General features: G+C 39.7%; 1 protein-coding gene across 1 annotated transcript in view; it reads left to right on the top strand.

The window, feature by feature from the left end:
* The first annotated feature begins 9,896 nt into the window (after positions 1-9,896).
* The window catches only part of CGA (glycoprotein hormones, alpha polypeptide), a 28,123-nt gene continuing 13,992 nt past the window's right edge, over positions 9,897-24,027 (top strand). The window contains exon 1 of the mRNA XM_063441150.1: positions 9,897-9,971. The gene's annotated coding sequence lies outside the window, so the exon portion shown is untranslated. The remainder of the gene's footprint in view (positions 9,972-24,027) is intronic.

Here is a 24,027-nt window from a genome sequence, read left to right as displayed (position 1 = left end):
AATTAATTAGATGATAAGAAGTTACAATAGCTGTTCCATAGACTTTAACTGAAGAAAGATAGATGCAGCTAACTGAGACAAGTATGTGTTGAAGTTAGCTGTAACGGTTGGCTTTAACGAAGGACTTTGGAGACAGGAAATAACAGCTTTAGATGCAACGTTTATCAGAGAAGTTTTACTTAGCTTCCGGCTTATAGAACACTGGTTCCCGAGATTCCTCAGAGGCAGATTATCCTGCATGGATAGAGTTCAGCTTTAGCCGTGGATGAGGAGAGGCGAAGGGAACTTGAAGTCTTCTATTCCGGTCCGGTAACAGCAGGTTTTCACAACTAAGTTGCAGCCGGTTCGTGAGTACAGAACGTAGTTCATTAATCCAGCCTAGATCAGCTGGTGCAGTCAGATTAAATAGGCAGACCGTGTCATGAAGGGGTGTGGCTAGGCTCCGTGGAACCAGGAAGTAAGAGGATACCATAGTTAAGGCATGACAGAGAGAGAGGAAGAGATCTGATGTTTTAAATATTTATTTTCTTAATTTTTGGCTCAAAAGATAGGGGTCGTTTTATACATGGGGGAGTCTTATAAACCGAAAAATACGGTAATTTCATCTTCATTTATTTTGGCATCACACATGTCTAAAACCAATTAGAGGCCATAGGGGCTTACATTAAGCCCTTGTGACCTATCTTCATTGTCCTGTCGTGGTTGTTAGTAGCCCAAGAGTGTGTTCCTTATTTCTTGGTATCTGACTTGGCTTAATTTAATGTTTATTCTATATTATGGTATCCATGGGCCTAGGCGCTGTTTCGTACTCAATACTCTATACCTTCAATATATATTAAAGGAATATTATAGTGCCAGGAATACAAAGCTGTATTTCTGGCACTATAGCTTCCTCTGCCTCCCTGTACAGATGACCCTCAGCGCTGGGTAATGGCACCTGCCTCCTTCGATGTCCCTTGACGAGCGAGTACTAATGCGAATGCCTCGAAATAGAAAAGCATTGAATCAATGCTTTTCTATGGGGAAATAGATGACGCTGGATGTCATCATGCAGAGCAGGAGGACGGCCAGCATCAGTTACTGGATCAAAAGTCTGTTAACATCCAAGAAGCGCTTCTATTGGCTGTTTGATAGACAGCACTGGAGGCAGACTTAGTGCTGCAATGCAAACTTTGCTGTTTCTCTGGTGCAATAGAGACACTGTATCCAGACACTGTAAGTGCAATAGAGACACTGTACCCAGACCACTTCAATGACTTTTAAGACCGGCCACTCTAAGTTCCGGTAATCTTTTCTCAATCTAGGGTTCTATTTATCTCATAGTTAAAGTTTCAACTTTTGACATTATTAATCATTTTTCATCATAGCTGGAAGAAAAGTGGAAGCTAGGAGGGGGTACTTGTGCAATTAACTAAGATTTATGTTTTTTTTTTTTTTTGTGTTTTACAATTTTCATAACCATGATCAGTGCCCAAAACCTCTTAGTTTCAGCGAGGTCAATAGAGTGCCAAGTGTTCTTGTGTTGTGATTCAGGATTTGCAGAGAGATATTGACTGGCATGCAAATCGGTTTCACAGACATCATCCATCATAAAAAGCTTAAGGTAAATTAATAGTTCACAAATGTCAACGCTAGTTGTGATGCCAGGTATTTCTAAAAATTGGGTATTTCTGGGGTAGGTATGTTTGGGGAAACTCAATGTTCCTTAGATGCAGTGCATACCTTCAAAATGTCCCTATTTAGAAAGGACAGTACCTATTTTGGGCCCAAATCCCTCTTTTCCAACATTATTTTTGCCTCTCTGGCCTCAGATGATAGTGAGGAAAGAGGGAGTTTGAATTCACTGGCTGTGACAATGTATCAGTGATTGTGGTGAAAGGCTGCCACAGCAATTGGCTGCTGTGGGATGGCCTGGCTTGCTAGGTAGGTCCATTTGAGTAAGTATGCCTATGGAGCAGTGGAAGAACATGGACATTAGGGCTTCATTATGCCCTAATGTCCTGAAAACCCATACTTTTCAGAACATAAAGATGTGTCCTAATGTCAGAAAAATATTTTTAAAATGGCTATTTATTTTGGCTATTCATTTAAGACTATTTTGGCTTACTAAGTAGAGTTTACCAAACCTAATATATACACACAGTGACACTTTAAAACAGGATATGTCTTTGTCAATTGACATTGTTTATATGATACATTTATACCACGTTACGTTAAAGTAGTAAAGACACAAAATGCTTAAATCAAAAAATGTCTGGACACACTATGATTGACTAAACCATTTTTGATGTTTCTAATGTGTTCGCCAATCCTAGTGCTTAAACTCCTTGATGTCTTGCCCACATACTGGTAGCCACAACTTTAAGTAGATATATCAAATCTTTTGAGTGGCAAGTGATAGTAGATTTAAATTTAAATCTTTTTTGTGAATGTTTTTACAGATTTATTAGATATATTAGTATTTTTACAAGCATTGTAAGTACCGCAATGATAAAAGCCATTTTGTATTTCTGCTAGATCAGATAAAAATTTTGGAGTTTCTTTTTCAATAAAACTTTTAGTTAAAATTTGTCTCATATTTTGTACACCCCTAAAAACAAATTTTGGTTTATTGCCTATATATTTAACTCTATTTTGTTCCTGTGTTAAGATATGCAATTTTTATGAATAATCTTTTTAAGGCACCCTATATTGCTAGCATAATTAAAAATAAAAGGGATACAGTCTTTATCTTCTGAGTGCATCTTTTGGTTCTTAGTTTTATATTTTAATAGCTCAGATTTATCTAATAATGAAATACTGTCAATTTCCTTTTGTAATGTGTTCTCATCATAACCTTTTTGCATAAAATGTTTCTTTAAGATATTAGATTGGATATTAAAATCTTGATTATAAGAACAATTCCTTTTCATTCTTAAAAATTGTCCCTTAGGTATAGTGGAGAGCCATGGACGGTGATGAAAGCTATCAATTTCGATATAACTGTTGATGTCCACTATCATTAGGGTGTTATTAGAGACATAAATATCTAGATCCAGGAAATTAATATTGGTTTTGCTAATACTTTTAGTTAATCTGGTGCCCCAATTGTTTATATTTAAATTATCATAAAAAGTGTTAAAAAGCTCCATAGATCCCTTCCAAATGATAACAATTTCATCTATGTACCGTCTATAGAGGATCAAGTTCGCGCCATACTGGTCATTCTGGTAAATAAAGTTCCTTTACCAGAATGCCATAAAGAGATTAGCGTGACTACGTGCGAACTTGGTCCCCATAGCGTTACCTCTAATTTGAAGAAAGAAATCATCACCAAACCAAAAATAATTATTTTTTAAAATCATATTTATACCTTCAAAAATAAATTGGATTTGTACATCAGGGATGGTGTGTGATTCTTTAAGGAAGAATTCTACAGCCTGACAGCCTTTCAAATGTTCAATGATCGTGTACAGGCTGGTCACATAACAAGTAATTAGGATGTACTCCCATTTACAGTTCTCTAAAATATTTAAATGGCTCATAGAGTCTTGTAAATAGGAAGGGCACATTCTAACTAGTGGTTGTAGATGTGCGTCTATGTATTGTGATAGTGGTGATAAAATTTAATCAATTCCGGAGATGATAGATCTGCCAGTACGATTGTAGGGATCTTTATGAATTTTCGAAAGGGTGTATATAACAGGGATCCTAGGGTAATCTACAGCTAAAAAACACTTTTTTTTACCTTTATCTAATATTTGAAGATCCATTCCTTTGTTTAAATATATTTTATATTTCTGTTTGATGTCATTAGTTGGGTCTTTTTTAAGTTTAGAATATGTATTACTATCTTGTAATTGTCTATTAATTTCCTGTATATAGGCATCTATATTTTGGATAACCACTCCACCCTTATCTGCAGGATTTTTATTTAATTTTTCCAAAGCTTTCCTCTCATTAACCGACAAATTGAAATGATATTTCGATAAAGGTTTAATTTTATAAATGTCATCTAAACAAGCTTTATTTAAAAAATTTCATGTTTTGTGATTTAAGGAACTTTGGATAAAAAGTTTACTTTTTCTTAAGGTTTCTATGAACAAATGTCTGTAGCTCTAAATTTGGTTCAATAGGGGGAATCTCACTTCTTTTTTTTAATACATCATTTTCTAATAAATTGATTGATATCCACATATGCTTCAAATTTATTGATTGGTTGGCTTTAAAAAAGAAAAAAGGTTTTTATCATTGCGGTGCTTGCAATGCTTGTAAAAATACTGTAACAGAGCTCCCTGTACTCCTGGCTGGGTTCCTCCGCCAAGGACCACTTCCTCGCTGGAACATGGGACAAACCGCAGCACTTCTGCCCACAGTTGCCGTGGCTTGACTGGGGCCCTGGAACCGCTTTCTCCTGGAGGCGAATAGGGAACTCGCTCTAGCAACTCCCAGGCACTGGACGATACTCAGTCCTGGGAGCTCTAGTCCTGGAACCGCTCCCTCCTGGAGCCGAATGCGGAATTTGCCTTAGACACCCCCCAGGCACTGGACGACACTCAGTCCTGGGAGCTCTAGTTCTTTACAAGGACTTTCCCCATTTAATCCTCCACACTGGAACAGTGATTAAAGAGTAGCCATTTCCCCTCCCAGTAACCAGACAACACATAGTTCTGGGAGTACAAGCTGGAATGCGTTTAATGGCAGCCACAACTGGCCTTATATGCAGGTCCCCATGCAAGGGGCACTCCCCCCTGGACCTGAGAGTAGACTACAGTAAAAACATACACACGATTACATTGGCCCTCAGGTCCAGGACACTCCCATATAAAACAAGATAATCCCTCCCCTGTGCCTGGGAGATAATTGAGTCAAGTAGTGTATTAACCTCAATTATCTCCAAGCACAAAAACACACATTTACCAAACACCCCAAAAGTACCTTAAACATACACAAAACCCCACAAACATTTTTACAAACCCCCCAAAATATCTTTAAACAAACAAAATCCCCGCTAAAGTTACATCCCCTGATAGCCCCAATCTGGGTGACCAACATATCCAAAAATCACCCAGATTCAGGGGTTCAGGAATTTCCTGGAAGTCATAATTTTACTGACTGCACACATGGTCCCATAGCCGAAAATAGTTTCATAGAATCGTGGCTAAGTGCCGCTGGGGACCGACTGGGAACCGCAAAATCATCATGCCGAAAATAGTTCCAGGACTTCGCGGCTACGTCTCCCTGAAGTCTATTCGCAGTTTTGGTCCATGTGAACGGCTGCCAGGGAGTTAGCGTTCGGTTCTATGTGCACTAATGGAAAGTGCCGAACCAGGGGAACCAAGGAGATTAAAAAATGGGTCTTTACAGTCGCTGACCTGGCCCATAGTCGGTGGGCAGGAGGCTGGCAAGTATTTTTATATTGATTACGGTTTTACCTTATGTATTTATGTATATTTACATTTTTATTGATCATCATTTTTTGTTCCGTTTTTTTTTTCTCCCACATGAAATATGGAGTGTATTGCCTTCAAGGGAATTATGGACGATTTAGAGACTGCCTTATTAAAAGCTACCTTGCCGGAATACACATTGGCACAGGACACTCCCCTTTCAAACACGCATGCTCCTGTACATCCAAGGACTACGTCATCCATAAGACTGCCGTCGGAGCTGAAACACCGCCTACACACAAGACGGACAGCAGTTATCTCCAATCAAAACTTGTCTTGTTATGTGACACGGTGCACGGACATCTCGGTTGTGGCACACTCTTCCGAGTATGGCCGAAACCGGATGTGCAGCCATATTGGGGGGGCTGAGCTACGTCCGGACAATATATGGAAGTTTCTGCACATATGTTTTAATTTATGCACCTGTTTTTCATTATGTGTGTTTGGTTTTAGGGTATATAAGCCTGCTATGTTAGTTGTCAGGTAGATTTCACCTGAGGAAGACCTCTCTTAAGGTTGAAATGCTGTTTTTTTAAATCAACTATTGTTTTAACTACAAGGTAGAATAAATATTGTTATATTTACCTGGTTCCTGCTTTTCATCTGGAGACCTCAAGGTTCCAAAGATACATCTCTACAACTATCCCTTTTGTGGATGACATGCCCTTACAGTTAAGTGTGAGTGTTCCATTTTTATTGTATCACTATTATATTTATGTATACAGGTTACACTATGGTCCATCTGCTTTGTATTTACACTATTTAGGGTTCTTATCAAGGAAAAAGACCCATAACATCTTACTTTGATTTAAAGGTAAAGAATAAGTACCACAGTGTGCGCTTTGACATGTTTTTTTCTGTGTGGTATATTTGTGTCTGGTCAAGTGTACTTGGTGACACTTGGAGTGTTTCTTAGGCTGCACTTGTGTATTCTTATTCGCAGTAAGCGGCCGGTATCCCTTATATATTCTGTTTTATATCATACACAACCATACACAATGCCACAAACTACACATGAACATATTCTAAACAATATAACAGCAGCACCCACAAATAACAAATGTGTATGATACCTATGAATGTGGGCTGTGTATGAGGGCTGCTTGTGGAATTGTGAGTGGATGATATGTCATATTGTGTGTTTGTGTGTATATGTGTGTTTGTGCGTGCATGTTGATAGTCCATAGTGTTGTGTTTGTAGGGACTGTGTGTTTGTGTGTGGACTGTTTCTATTATTTGTATAAGTGAGAAGCTTATTCTGCAGCTCTGTGTATATCTAGCTTTGTGGGTGGCTTCCCTGGGGCCCAGGTACAGGCCAATAGCAGGAGCTGCAATAGCTGCTGTCTGGTGTGGTGGGGGGTAACTCTGGTGTAGTGGGGGCGGGGGGGGGGGGGGTAACCTTGAGTGCTGTACAAAGGAAACCCAAGTACCATGCATGGCACACGTACCGTAGGCTGCTGACCCCTGTACTAAAGTAATACAGTATTTTGAAATTTAAACAATCTATTCTTTTATGAAAACATCTGATAAAGTACCTCCAATAGCAACTTTAGGTGTACACACTAAAACTACACTAAATAATCATACTAGAAAAATTATTATGATAGATAAATCACATACTCTCAGATAGTCCTATGTTGGGTTTGGTGTGGTAATGTTACAGGGGAAATAACAGGAACAAACCGCAGAAGCCACACAGCAGGACATACAATTTAACCAATTCACCAACTACAGTATATTTAACAACATTTACAATAATCCCAACTATTCTAACTGGCCAGCACCTTGAGAACTATCGATTTATTTACACCAAAAATCGGTTAGTCTTCGCTGCCCAGACACCAATATAGCGAACTAATGGGCGGAATTTACACCAATACCCATTTAGTCTATCTACTCTATCAATAATCTAGTGGTTAAATATACACGCCTTACCACTTAGCCAAGAGATCTAGCGGACGGAATATACACCAATATCTGCTAGTCTCGCCGGCCTCCCCGACCTAGCAACCAAAATTTACACCTAGCATGCTAGTCAAGACAGGACACCTGTGTCCGACATTAACTATTTACACCAGAATTCAGTCTGACCCAAAACCACAGTATTAGACGGGCTGACTACAGAGCGTCTAATGTCAACATAAGCAGTGCGCCTTTGCTTCTTCCATCCCGAAGGACAGGGCAGATTCCATACAACCAATTCCAAATACAAACCCCTTGTGGGCCTACCGCTCTAACAGTATTAATCTTACCTTTTAGTTTCTGGACCTGGGCTTCACACTCATTAATGGGGCACCCCGGTACTCACTGCGCAGAAGCCGATGATCTCCTGGACAAAAGGCCAGTGGCGCCGAGACGAAAGGAGGTCCACGCAGTAGAAGTCCAGGGGTGCAGCATAGAGAAGTTGGTAAAAGATTACCGTCTCAAATCTCTACACAGGCTTCCATGCAATGAGGTTCCCGCCAATGCACCAAATGTTACAGGGGAAATAACAGGAACAAACCGCAGAAGCCACACATAGAGATATGGACACAGGTCTTCAGAAAGTAAAAGGCCTTTATTCACATACCGATCGGGTCTCAGATGAACTCCTGTTCCAAAAATATCTGAGAGGCAGAAAGCATGGTGTACAGGACTTTTGTTAACAGCATATCCCCTCCCATACAGTATAACCCCTCATATATTCCTCAGACCAATCAGCACACAGGATATTCAGGATCTCCTCATATGGCAGACCACATGGCTTGTTGAAGACAAAGGAATTTTCTATCCACTTCCACACATGCTCAGTATACTGATGACTCATCCAACTGTTTGTAACCAGATACTAATTAGCATATGCCATGTGGAGATTTCGGCCTACAAAATTTTGACCATGCTAGATTCCCATCACAGTAAGAGTTTACTGTTGAGTCTGGGCTAGTGCTAAATATCTAACAAACTAACATTGGGTGCAGAGCTAGACTCGACTTGATTTCCCAAATATCAAATCCATTTAAAGAAAATGCTCTATTGAGGATAAAAAGTGTCTGGTACTCTTTTTTATTCTAAACAGTTTTAGAGTCTTGGCTTATTTATTATAATTCAACGTTGTAACACAATTAACCAAAATTGCATTCTTCTTGATATTCATGTCATTTTCTCCTCTATAGTGCAGCTTGCATGCTTTAACCCCTTGTGACATGTCATGATTCCCTTTTTTTCCAGAAGTTTGGTCCTTAAGGGGTTAAAGGGACATTATAGGTACCCAGATCACTTCAGCTCAATGAATTGGTCTGTGTCCCTGTCCCTGTCACAGTTAGTTCTGCAATATAAAAATTGCAGTTTTAGAGAAACTTTAATGCTTATATTGCAGCACTAAGCCTCTACTAAGAATGCAATCTTACCGGACTTTAGGTCACCTAACTAATGCCGGACATCCTCATGCTTTGCATGAGGAAATCCAGCATCAGTAATATCCCCATAGGAAAGCATTGTGTCAATGCTGTCCTATGGGGAGCACCTAATGCACTCACCGCACATGCACATTAGCCCCTCGTCGGATGACATTGGCCCCTCGTTGGATGACTCAGTCCCAAATCTGGCTAGAATCTGGTAAGTGTTACACGTGTTTTTAAACCCTTGCTGCGGGGGGGCTAGAGGGAAATCTAGTGTCAGGAATACAGATTTGTAATCCTGGCACTATAGTATCCCTTTAATTCATCTGTGAAATTCTTGAGTTTATATGACATTCATAGAGGAAATCTAAAGGACCCTATAGGCAGCAAAACAGCTTAAGCTTAAAGGGACACTAAAGCTTATTGTAGTTGTTTCAGAGTAAATGCAAAGTTTATATTACTGCCTAGTAACACCTCTAGTGACAGTCACTCAGACGGCCACTAGAAGTGATTCCCAGTCCCTACGTTCAACGTCTCCACGCTATGCATGGAAGCACTGATTGTTCTTCATAGAGATGCATTGATTTAAAAGTTAATTTATACGTTTGTCGCTTTAACTTTCCTCTTACCTAATAGATCTGTAATAAATAAAAATTAATGATAGAAAACAAAACTGTTTTTACTTCTATTTCTCCAAAATAACCATAGCACTGGGGTGCAATGTGTTTGCTCGATTAGTGGACAAATCACAAGTTTTAATTACTTTGTGCAAACTCATTTCAGGGGAGAAGGTTTTAAGAACAGGAACATTTTAACATAATAGCTGCAGTTATGACTAAAACAGACAGGATTATATTTTGAGTTTCCTCTTACTGATGTTAACATGACACTGAATGCGCTAAGAGAGACACAATTCTGTTGAATTTTAGATGCTTGGCTTGATTAAATGGATAGAAAAGTAATTATGTGGAGTGGTACTCTGCAGCTTGCAGACGGGTAGTTGATCCCTGGCTTACCTGACAAATCCTTTGTCATTGATGCAATTGGTATAAAAAAGGGATGTGAAAGGCAGTAACAGAGAGATCAGCAAGGCATCAAGTGGTCATTCATCTCGTTACACTCTACAAACTGCCAGTCCCGTTCTTTGGTCTTCTACAAAAGGAAGGTAAAACATGTCTAACTTTTATTGCTACTACGGACCACTTTTAACTTTTTATTTTGTAATATGTCACATTTATGTAAATACTGCTCTGTACAGAGTATTACTCCTGCAGGATTTCAGTTACAGGGCTACTTGAGTAGGTCTTTCAAATAAAAAACACCTTTTATTGGTGCATAATTTAGGTTGCCATTAATGTAAAATGTTGTCTATTGCATTCTTAATCATATCTTTCCAAAAGCTATTTGAATAGCCTGCTCCTTCCTCTTTTGGATTTATTATTCCTTCATTTGGTCAGTTCCCCCTTTGTAGGGAGCTCTGCTTGTTTCAGCGACGGATTCATTTACCTTTATTCATTTACCTATGTCCTTGTTGTTTGTAGTCATTGGGCTCTGTTTTATGCCTAGAAATAAATTAATCTCTGGTTGTAGAAATGCAGTTTTCATGTGAAGTGTATGGGAGCTTATATTGATCTTTGGTCTTAGAATTAAACTCTTGGAGAGTATACAATTTAGGGCTATGTTTTATTATAGGACATAATCCATTATCTGGTAATTAAATAGCAATGTTTCCATAAATGTTTGTGGGGTAAGTATTCAGTTACCTGTGTTAAGCTAACCCCACAACATAGTACATCAAAAACAAACTCTGATTTATCTTTACTAAATAGCTGTGCTGACACCATCCAAATTGCTTATTATTTACTAATGCGATTCTAGTGAAAGAACATTCTATTTTTCAAAAATCCACAATTACTCTTTGCTTAAAAGGCCCTTGGAAGAAACACAACTGCTGTCTAAAGCCATTATCTCAGGGAACCAGAATGTGTCTTGGCTGCTTGTTTATATAATGGTTTTAAAATAAGCAGGATTGTAACATTTGGTAAAAACATTAAAGTTGGTAATTAGTGTAGGTTGTTGAGTGCTGAATATTAGCTACATTAAAGGATTACTCCAAGCATCATATCCTCTGCATCAGTTATAATGGTAGTGGTTATAATGGTATAAGTACCCTGGCGCCATTCCTCGGTAAAGTTGAAAGCTGTTTTGCAATAGTTTGGCCTGTTACCATGGTTTCCGATGGCTGCCTGATCTCCTCTGATGCTGGGGGAACGACATCCGGCTTCTGCAGCATGCAGAAGCTAGGTGCTGATTCTGCCGCCCATTCATTGGCTGATTGCATCAGCTAGTCACCCAAAACCAAATAATGATATTCTTTTCATAGGAATATGCACAGAATTTACATTAGCGAACTCTTGTTCCAGTCTGGCTAATAACGTAGGTGGAGTTATGCCACCAGAAGCAAAAGTGTTAAGCCCTGTATGTGCCCTGTATGTTCATAGTGAAAGGCTGCACATACAGACTTCAGGCACCATGACCACATCAAATCACAGAAGTGGTCAATGGTGCTTGGGGTAAATAGTCAGGAGTGACTGATTGTTACAAGAAGAATTGTCTCTGTATTTGGGTGCCTAGGCAAACCCAGCACACCCCTTGTACTTAATTATGGTTTGTATAAATGGAAATGTAGTCCTCAAACATCCCACTCCCTCTAGAATGTAAGCTCATGGAGCAGGGCCCTCTACCCCTCTGTTCCTGTACGTCCAGTTGTCTGGTTACAATTGCATGTCTGTTAGTCCACCCATTGTACAGCGCTACGGAGTATGATGGCGCTATATAAATAATAAAATAATAATGATAATAATAATCTGTAATGCCAGACTTTGACAGTCCCTATTTTCATTCACTGACTGGGTGCTTAGTGTAACTTGTTAGTAATCATTTTATTACACTGTCAGACATTCACATTAATTTGGAAAGAAATCTTAATAACACAGTGTGATTCCTAATGTCACATAGTACAAAACAAAAACATTTGAAAAGTAATCTGCCTAATTAGGTAACTAATAGTCTGTCAATTTATAGCATATTATAAATATGTATAAATACATATAAATTTTGTAACACCATCATTACTATAAAAACTGTATTGGGCAAGCAAGCAGTCGGTATCGCATCTTTCTCTCCTGTCTTGCCTGCCCACCTTCGTCCTGGGAGTTATGCAGGGAAGTTATGTAACTGGCATGGGAACACTGACTTATGCTCTTTTCAACTTTTTAAAGATCATAAAATCATATGTGTGTCTCTCTCTCTGTATATATATATATATATATATATATATATATATATATATATATATATTGCTAACTGAAATCCTAGAAAATGTATAGATTTTATTTTTTAAATTCATTTTTTAAACTGTGTCTCTCTCCCTGCAAACCAATTGTTGCCATAGACATGTCAAGGCAAGTAAAGTAACTCACCAAGCAAAGTTTGAACCTACTGTAACCGTATAAAAGAGGGATAACAGCGTATTAACTTAATTAGGATGGCCTGGCTGACCACAGTACCAGTAGTTTGTAGAGATACACATGAATGTAATGCCAGGCAATGTCAAGGAGTAGATAGATCAAGATTGTCAAAGAAGCCCAGTCAGTATATCAGAGTGATACAATGAACAGGGAATGCTGTATTGGGAATCAGAGAGAAAGATATTGAGCAGAATGCAGCCTTATATAGGTCTGTCACCTATAGACAGGCTCACATACTTTCTTTGTGCCCAAAACCTGTCTGTATTAGTGCCAAAATGACATACAGCTAGTCGGTTCTAAAGATTGACACTGAGATGCTACAAAAGGACACATGCGAGCAGCAGGCGGGATCTGGGTTCTGATTGACGTCAACATTGACGCAACTATGTTGTGAATCAGGACTTAGCGCCAACATTAGAATGATATCCCTTAACCAATTGACTATGGCATGGATCTGAAGGTAAACTCAGTTATGTGCCAATATTGACACAGATCAAGACTCTGATTGTCGTCAATATTGACGCAACTATGTTGTGAATCAGGACTTAGCGCCAACATTAGAATGATATTGACATGTCACTGCTTAGAATATAGAGCTTGGTTATGACATGTGGAGGAGCAAACAGCAACAGGTAACCTTAAAAGGACACTATTCTAATAGCATAAAGAACTAAATTGACAACTGAGAGATAGAAGAGAGCATTACACAGTTCCCCTGCTCTTGGCGCAGCAACTACAGAATATTTACTAAAGTGACTAGACTTGTGTACGGCCCAAAATTCAGTTCATCCAAATCAGTTCGTCAAATGTTTTTATTTTTTTTATTCATATCCAAATATTTCATCCATATTGTCAGGATATACTATAAACCAACAATGTTAAATTAAATACAACAATGTAAACTCCAAGAAATATACATATTACCAGGATTTCGAGAGGCCGGACTTAACATAAAATAGAATGGTCAGGAACAAGCCATGGTCAGGGGAACAAAATGAGACAGAAACGAGGAGACAAGCCAATAGTTCAGGGATACCAGGCGGTGATCTGCTGCATGTTAGGTAAGTTTGTATTATCTCTAGTGTGGATGCGCCTAATGGAAGCACTCACGTCATATGCCTGCCTGGCACCGTTACAGATATGGCTGCCCATTCGCTAGTTTTTAATGTATAGTAGATAAATCCCACCTGCAAGATGGTGGGTGGGAGCATATGGAAGTACCACTATTATAGCAATATGGGTGTCATACTGATCCCCATAAGATTTGTATTTATTTAATATAATTTTGTTTAATGTGGTGGCTGGCTAGCAAGTGCTGTCCAGTTGTCACATAATTAATTTTAGCACCGCCGAAAGGTTTTAACTATTTGCCAAATCCTTAGAATTTTTCTGTAATCCAGGGGCAGAGCTGAATTCTTGGAACTTGGATTTGCAGCGTTAAGTCAAGATTTCAAATCTGAGCCAAATTGAGGTCCATGTGTGGCCTGAATTACAAAATCCAGACATTGATGACATTGATAAATTCCGTCAACAATATTCGTATTTTTGTAGTCTGAATGGCCACGTACACAGCCGGATAAATTTGCCTATTCAGTTCGGGGTCATTCAGACTTTAGTGAATAACCCTGTTAGTTGTTGTCAGGAGTGGAGAGGTGAGTGGGAGGTCAATTGCTCACTGACTTTCTTCTTTCCTTTTTTGACCCGTGCTTGCTTACTGCTCCTGGTAGCTTTCGCTGGCCGCGTGCGGCACCCTCACCTGACTCCCCTCCGCGAGCTGCAGTTTCTGGCTCCCGCACGCTGCAACTTCTCTTCGCTGCCCACCGCGAGCGGCGGTTTCTCATACCTGCTTGCCGCTCGTGGTGGTTTCCAATTCCGCCGGTAGTGTTGCGTGCAGCATTCTTAAGAAGCGCCTGAGTCAGCCACCTGACGTGGCGCGCAAATATTAGATCACAGGTCTAAATACTAAATACCTTCCACGTGTTATAGCAAATTCTGATTGGAAGTTAGCCAATCAGAATTCCACTAAGCATATAAAAACTTACCTCCCCCGTGCCTACTTGCCCTGTTGTGGTCTTCTGATAGCCCAATAGCACGTACACTCTGTCTGTTTGTCTGATTGTCAGGTTACCAAATTTTGGCTTGTCTCACTGTTTATCCTGCTTTCTCTGACCCTTGACCTCGGCTTGCCTTATTGATTATTCTGTCTCTCTGGTTCCCTCTGACTTTGGCTTGTATTCTGACTTCTTTTGTTTGCATAGCCCGGCCACTCTAAGGACCGGTACTGCAATTCCTGTCTCTGTGTTCTGTCAGCGTGTCTGGTTCCGGAGTTTGTGACATTAAGTATAATGATCAGAGCCTTAACTAATTACTATGTTTGCTGGTATATAAAATACACAAAAAAACAAATCCAAAATATATCACCTATGAGCAATACAGCAACAATATATTATGCACACATCACTCAACTTCAATGTTAATGTTTTATAGACAGATGCCTTGACACATATGTATTAACACATACAGGGTGGGAAAGTTAAATCAGGCTTATGGCAATGACTTGTCAAAACAATGAGGAAATGAAAAGTTCAAAAGAGGGGCTGCAGCAAATATGTATGGCATATCAATTCCAGCATGCTATCAGTAATATCGAGATTTCAGGATATTAGATAATGGGTTTAGTGATAACTCATGCTTACGCCCCGGTTACATTTCTGGTGTATTTCATAAGCTATGTGGAATATTATATAAATCCACAGATGATTGGAGTTGGGGAATTTCAGCAGTAAGGCGTTCACTATTTGGAGATGTCAAATAATCTCCGTAAGCAATGGTTCCCAACCTTTTTTCACCTGTGTACCCCTTAGCAGCCCATTTCCGGAAATTGTACCCCTTATTGGAGATTTTAATTACCCAGACATAAATTGGGATAGAGGAACTAGTACTTCAGCAAGGGGAATCAGGTTTTTGAATGTGTTAAATGACACCTTTATGTCACAACTTGTACAAGCACCAACTAGAAAGGATGCTTGTCTGGATCTCGTCATAACAAACAATGTTGATCTTTTAACCAACATTCAAGTAGGGGATCATTTGGGAAATAGTGATCACAATATGGTAAATTTTGAAATAAACTCAAAAAAGCAAAAGCAAGTGGGGTATACTAAAACATATAATTTAAAAAAAGCCAATTTCAATAAGATTAGGGCAGCTCTACAACATATCGACTGGCATAAATTCCTTAGTGATAAAAACACTGAGGATAAATGGAAACTATTCAAACAAATATTAGAAAGGTACATTTCTCAGTATGTACCATTTGGTAATAAATATAAAAGAAACAAATTAAAACCAATGTGGCTTAGTAGAGAAGTAAAACAAGAGATTAAAAATAAGAAAAGGATATTTAAAGCATTTAAATCAGACAAATCAGAGGCATCCTATTTAAGATATAAGGAAGCCAATAACGCTCGCAAAAAGGCAATTGAAGTGGCTAAACTAGAAAATGTGAAATTGATAGCTAAAGAATGCAAAACCAACCCCAAATTTTTTTTCAAGTACATCAATTCTAAAAAAACAAAAAATGAAAGTGTAGGTACACTGGAAACAGAGTTGGGTTTATTAGCTAATGAAGACCAGGAAAAAGCAGAAATTTTAAATAACTATTTTTCTTCAGTATATATTAATGAGGATCCTATGGCAAGAGATATGCAAATGATTGCTGCAAAAAAGGTGCAAATAACTTGTGATTGGATAACTCGAGACAAGGTGCTACAGCTATTAAAGAAAATTCATGTAAATAAAGCTCCGGGGCCTGACGGTATTCACCCACGAGTACTTAAGGAGCTAAGTGGGGAAATTAGTGAACCTCAGTATTTAATTTTTCAAGATTCTTTTGTTTCAGGTGTTGTACCGGAGGATTGGATGAAGGCAGATGTTGTTCCTATATTTAAAAAGGGTTCAAAATCCTTGCCTGGAAATTATAGACCTGTGAGCTTAACTTCTGTAACTGGGAACATTTTTGAAGGGCTATTAAGGGATAATATTCAGGAATTCATTGGGAAGAACTTTGTTATTAGCAATAATTAGCATGGTTTTATGAAACATAGGTCATGTCAAACTAACCTAATGGCATTCTACGAAGAAGTAAGTAGAAGTATAGATCAGGGTGTTGCAGTGGATGTGATCTACTTAGATTTTGCCAAGGCATTTGATACGGTTCCTCACAATAGGTTAGTCTTCAAACTAAAAGAAATTGGTCTAGATGAATATTCTTGTTCTTGGGTAGAACATTGGCTTAAGGATAGAGTACAACGAGTTGTCATTAATGGTAAATTTTCAGGCTGGACAAAAGTGGCAAGTGGTGTCCCTCAGAGTTCTGTTTTGGGACCACTTCTATTTAACATATTTATAAATGATCTTGAAATAGGCATTGAAAGCCATGTATCAGTGTTTGCAGATGACACATAACTTTGTAAAGTAATAAAATGTGAGCAGGATATTGCTTTGCTGCAGAGGGATTTGGATAGATTGGGGGACTGGGCACTAAAATGGCAGATGAAATTTAACGTAGAGAAATGCAAAGTTATGCACTTCGGGGTTAAGAATGCACAAGCCATTTACACACTAAATGGTAGTGAATTAGGGATAACCACACGTGAGAAGGATTTGGGAATTGTTATAGACAACAAATTAGGCATCAATATGCAATGTCAATCTGCAGTTGCTAAGGCCAGTAAGGTTTTGTCATGTATAAATAGGGGCATAAATTCTCGGGATGAAAATATAATTTTGCCTCTTTATAAATCGCTGGTAAGACCACACCTTGAATATGCTGTGCAATTTTGGGCGCCTGTTCTAAAGAAAGATATCATTGCACTAGAAAAAGTCCAGAGACGAGCTACAAAATTGATAAAAGGAATGGAGCATTTTAGTTATGAAGAAAGGTTAAAAAAATTAAATCTGTTTAGTTTGGAAAAACGGCGCCTGAGAGGGCGATATGATAACTTTATACAAATATATTCGGGGCTAGTACAAACCTTTATCTGGAAATCTATTCATAAAAAGGGCTATACATAGGACACAAGGTCACACGTTTAGGCTGGAAGAAAGGAGATTTCATCTAAGGCAAAGAAAAGGTTTTTTTTACAGTAAGAGCAATAAGGATATGGAATTCTCTGCCTGAAGAGGTGGTTTTGTCAGAGTCACTACAGATGTTTAAACTGCTATTGGATAAAAACTTACAAAAACATAACATTTATTTATAAAATATTTGACCAAGAAAGATACATTGAGATTTTTCTCGTTTTCAAGTATGTCCTAGGTCCACAAATCTTTTTTTTTTTTTACTTTTTTTTAATACTTATTTAACAGACACATACATACAGACATACACACATACATGGATATAATTTCTAATTAGTGGGGTAATAGCTGCTTGATTCAAGGAGACATCTGACTGCTATTTTGGGGTCAAGAAGGATTTTTTCCTAGTTTGTGGCAAAATTGGAAGCGCTTCAGACTAAGTTTTTTGCCTTCTTTTGAATCAACAGCAACAACATATGTGAGGAAGGCTGAACTTGATGGACGCAAGTCTCTTTTCAGCTATGTAACTATAATAACAAAAGGTTTCTAATTATTATAGTTTCTGTTATTTAAAATGTATATGTTTTTCTCTGCCCCATCTGCCCATTTTCTCTGCTCTAGGCTCCACTGCTCCTCCTCTGCCCCAAGACACACATACATACAAAGACACATACATAAAAACAGACAGGCACACACACACACACATACATACACACACACACACGACAAACATACATACAAAGACACATACAAACAGACAGGCACACATACAGACAAGGCACACATACATACATACCAACAGACAGACAGGCACACATACATACAGACAGCCACACCCATACACACAGACACATACATACAGACATACACTGTGTGCAGAATTATTAGGCAAATGAGTATTTTGACCACATCATCCTCTTTATGCATGTTGTCTTACTCCAAGCTGTATAGGCTCGAAAGCCTACTACCAATTAAGCATATTAGGTGATGTGCATCTCTGTAATGAGAAGGGGTGTGGTCTAATGACATCAACACCCTATATCAGGTGTGCATAATTATTAGGCAACTTCCTTTCCTTTGGCAAAATGGGTCAAAAGAAGGACTTGACAGGCTCAGAAAAGTCAAAAATAGTGAGATATCTTGCAGAGGGATGCAGCACTCTTAAAATTGCAAAGCTTCTGAAGCGTGATCATCGAACAATCAAGCGTTTCATTCAAAATAGTCAACAGGGTCGCAAGAGAAACCAAGGCGCAAAATAACTGCTCATGAACTGAGAAAAGTCAAGCGTGCAGCTGCCAAGATGCCACTTGCCACCAGTTTGGCCATATTTCAGAGCTGCAACATCACTGGAGTGCCCGAAAGCACAAGGTGTGCAATACTCAGAGACATGGCCAAGGTAAGAAAGTCTTAAAGACGACCACCACTGAACAAGACACACAAGCTGAAACGTCAAGACTGGGCCAAGAAATATCTCAAGACTGATTTTTCTAAGGTTTTATGGACTGATGAAATGAGAGTGAGTCTTGATGGGCCAGATGGATGGATTGGTAAAAGGCAGAGAGCTCCAGTCCGACTCAGACGCCACCAAGGTGGAGGTGGAGTACTGGTTTGGGCTGGTATCATCAAAGATGAGCTTGTGGGGCCTTTTCGGGTTGAGGATGGAGTCAAGCTCAACTCCCAGTTTCTGGAAGACACCTTCTTCAAGCAGTGGTACAGGAAGAAGTCTGCATCCTTCAAGAAAAACATGATTTTCATGCAGGACAATGCTCCATCACACGCGTCCAAGTACTCCACAGCGTGGCTGGCAAGAAAGGGTATAAAAGAAGAAAATCTAATGACATGGCCTCCTTGTTCACCTGATCTGAACCCCATTGAGAACCTGTGGTCCATCATCAAATGTGAGATTTACAAGGAGGGAAAACAGTACACCTCTCTGAACAGTGTCTGGGAGGCTGTGGTTGCTGCTGCACGCAATGTTGATGGTGAACAGATTAAAACACTGACAGAATCCATGGATGGCAGGCTTTTGAGTGTCCTTGCAAAGAAAGGTGGCTATATTGGTCACTGATTTGTTTTTGTTATGTTTTTGAATGTCAGAAATGTATATTTGTGAATGTTGAGATGTTATATTGGTTTCACTGGTAAAAATAAATAATTGAAATGGGTATATATTTGTTTTTTGTTAAGTTGCCTAATAATTATGCACAGTAATAGCCACCTGCACACACAGATATCCCCCTAAAATAGCTATAACTAAAAACAAACTAAAAACTACTTCCAAAAATATTCAGCTTTGATATTAATGAGTTTTTGGGTTCATTGAGAACATGGTTGTTGTTCAATAATAAAATTAATCCTCAAAAATACAACTTGCCTAATAATTCTGCACTCCCTGTACACACACACATACATACAAAGACACATACATAAAAACATATAGGCACATATACATACAGATAGATACAGACAGACAGACACACACACACAGACAGACACACACATACAAGACACACATACATATAAAGACACATACATACATAAAGACAGGCCCACATACATACATACAGAAAGACAGACAGACACACGCACACACACACACACACACACACACACAAGACATACATACAAAGACACTTACATACAAACAGACAGGCACACATACATACAGACAGATAGACACACACACACAAACATAATATTTAAGTCAGCCTCCTGTTTCCTACCTTTTAGGTACAGGAGGGTGACTTTCCCTGGGGTCCAGTGTTGGCTCAGGTTGATGGGAGTCAGAGTTCCCACTCTGACTCCCTCTGCTTCCTCCTGCGCGGGCTCTCAGTAATAGCGGGGAGTCACTTCCTCCCAGCCTGTGATGATCTCTTCACAGGGGGCCCGCTCGCGCTGTTAAAGTGCCCAGCGCTGACCGGGCCCCCTGACAATCTATTTCCATCGGGTGGCCCTGACAGCATGGGCCACCCGATGGGCACCTTAACATGTGGCCCGGTTTGCCACGCGGGCCAGGGGCCGCAAATGATGATGGCGGGCACCCGGTCACATGGGTCTGCATGGAGCTGCGACTGAGGTACGTACGCCAGTGCACACACACACACACACATGCAGATACACAGGCACACACTGACACACATGCAGAAACACAATACACACACCAACACAAATGCAGATAGACAGATCAAACACTGATACAGACACACAGATACAATGACACACACATACAGATACACAAAAACACACAGAGAGCTACAGACTCACAGATTTAGTGACACACACAGATACAGACACACATGCAGATACAACCAGTGACACACATACAGATACACAGATACAAAGACTGACACAAATGCAGGTGCACAGACACAGATACAAAGACTGACACACATACAGATACACTGACACAAATACAGATACACACACTGACACAGATCCAGATGCACAGACACACAGATACATACATTGACACACAGATAAATAGACATACAGATACACACTGACAACATATGGAAAAAAACACTAAATACAGACAGATACAGACACACACACACACACACACACACACACAAAGACACACATACAGCTACACACACACACACACAAACAAATACAGGTCAACATTTTAGCCATACACCAGTTTCCTACCTTTTGGGTGCAGGAGTGTTGCTACTACTGGCTGGGACTGTTGGGAGTTAGAGGCTCCGTCCTCCCCCTCTCTGCCTCCTACTCTACCTCCAGTGTGGCTCGGTTTCTGTTGGCTCGAAGGAAGTGACAGGCTCTCAGTTCTTCTCAGTGCTGCAATATTACAGGGGCCCAGTTGCGCTCTTAAAATGCCGAAGCGCATGACTGACAAGACTAGATGGGAAAGGCGAGCTTACTACCTTTATTTTCCAGGCCAAGTGCAAGTTGCCGCGGCTGGTCCCATCTGGTGCCGTCTCTATAGCTGAGATCATCAGTATTTATTATCTCAGCCAATCCAATGCTATTCCATATGAAAGCATTGGGAGGCTATTGTGCATGCACAGCAAAACAATGTGCTTTGCCAACCAGTATCTCCTCATAAAAATGCATTGAACCAAAGCGTCTCTATGCATTGAATCAAAGCGTCTCTATTTTTTCTAATGATAATAGAGCTAAACAGTAGGGCTGGCTATAGTGTGGGCTAGTATATGTTCATTTTTAACTGCAGACTTGTGGTAGACCGAGAGGGCTGGTTCCTCTTCATGAAGGGGAAGATAGGGGACCATACTTGCATACTGGCATCCTTGTATGCCTCAAACAGGGACCAACATATATTTCTTATGTGTCCTCTTAAAGGGACACTCCACTGCCTAAATGTAAAATAAATAAAATTACTATTTAGTAGATATACTCCAGATGAAAACTTGCATGCATTTAATTACACGTTTTTCCATTGGAGATATATCTAAAAAATAGCTTGAAAATGCTGTCGTTCTCTTGTTTGCTGCCTTTGCAAGCCCTCCCCTTCTAGCCCCACCCAGACTTTCTGTAGCTATCCAATCACGGACTTCCCATTGCAGCTTAATAAGAAATCTTTGCAAGGCAGATGCTCTGGGCAATTGCCGGCCTCTTGAATGTATCTACAATGAGCTAACCAAACCAGGAAGCAACAGGGCCTACTGTCTGCTTGAAAGCTAGGGGAGTGTAACCAGGAGAATTTATAAAATTCTTAATTTCCATTGAAATCTGCACTTTTTGCAAAAAGAGAGGGCACATTTCACATATGACGCTTTTCAGCATGCTAAAGTGCTTTAGGTGTCTGGAGTGTCCCTTTACACTATTGACTTTTCAGAGGGCACCCTGGTAGTGGTGTTGGATCCAAAGTGGACACACGCTTATGGGGAAGTTGTAAATAATTGAAGAGGGATTTATAATGAGTTTCTAACTACCACCTAAACCAGGGCTGTCCAACCTGCAGCCCCCCAGATATTGCTGAACTACCACTCCCATGATTCCCTGGCTATCTGTTTCATTGAAAGAATCGTGGGAGTTGTAGTTCAGCAACATCTGGGGGGCCGCAGGTTGGACAGGCCTGACCTAAACTATGGTGGAATGGTTACAGACAATAAGGGTTAAGCCTATATACCATTATAGGGAATACAAGCCTGATTACCAATTATCTTTGTGAGCGCATATTTAGACCCGTTCCTTACAATATATTTTGTACTGTATTTTACTATGTGCAGTTTATTTACATTATTTCAGTAATCATTGTGCATGCCTGATATACAGAGGGATGTTTATCCCAGTATTCGCTATGCCTCCATACCCGTAGATAGACTTGAGATAATTATATGTAAATATTCCATTACTTTAGGTGGTAGTTATAAACACATTATAGTTCTTCTTTACCTGTTTTGATAATATGTGGGTCTTAATGTTAGGTAACACATCAGAGCAACTATCTGTTATATATTTGATATATAATAGTTTATACTTGAGGTGTATAGATAGTTTCTTTTCACTCCACCTTTTAAAGAGAAGCTGTGTTTCATTATTCTGCCGCGGTTGCACACGGAGAACACTGTCTGATCTTCATTTGGTTAATTCCTGGGGGACCATACATCCAGAAGAGGGAAAATAATGTTTTCCCCTGCCTGTACAGACAATACCTTAATGGAGACTTTTTGGAATCTATGCTCTGCATAGATCATGTTGATGACTAGGTTCAACCACACATGACTCCCACCCTTGGAAGCTTTGGGAGAGAGTTTGGCAACTCCGTCAGTCTTTTTTCTTCATGTAAACAGAGAACTAAACACCTTAATGGCCCATAAATTGCATGCACTGGAGGTGACTTCAAGAAGGTATATTTGCAAATAGTCAAACAAGTGCTTAAACCAATACTGCAAACTAGTCACTAGAGTACTATAAAAACGATGATATACATCCATAAACATAAGTGGATTCAGCGGGGATAACACAGTATCCTAGAGACATTGAGTTTTTTGATTATTACTTTAAGTCAGGGGTAGGCAACCTTCGGTACTCCAGATGTTGTGGACTACATCTCCCACAATGCTTTTACAGCCATAATGCTGGCAAAGCATTATGATAGGTGTAGTCCAAAACATCTGGAGTGACGAAGGTTGCCTATACCTGCAATCAGGGCCGGCCTTAGGCATTTGGGCGCCCTGTGCAAAAAATCTTCACAGCGCCCCCCCTTCCCGTCCCCCCCTCCCCCACTCCTTACCCCTTCCCGTCCCCCCCTCCCCCACTCCTTACCCCTTCCCACACACCCTGTCACAGTCTCACACACACACACGCGCAGACAGTCTCACACACACACACACACAGGCAAACAGACACACACAGGCAGACAGCCACACACACAAAGGCAGACAGCCACACACACACACAGTCAGACACACACACTCACTAACAGACAAACACACTCACAGACACACACTAACATACACAGACACACACTAACATACACAGACACACACTAACATACACAGACACACACTAACATACACAGACACACTAACATACACACACACTAACATACACACACACACACAGACACACACTAACATACACACACACACCCACATTAACAAATTTTGTTACATTTATTTAGAC

Source organism: Pelobates fuscus, chromosome 2 (genome assembly GCF_036172605.1).
Source record: "Pelobates fuscus isolate aPelFus1 chromosome 2, aPelFus1.pri, whole genome shotgun sequence".
NCBI classification, from domain to species: domain Eukaryota; kingdom Metazoa; phylum Chordata; class Amphibia; order Anura; family Pelobatidae; genus Pelobates; species Pelobates fuscus.
This window is presented reverse-complemented; position numbering and strand designations above follow the sequence as displayed.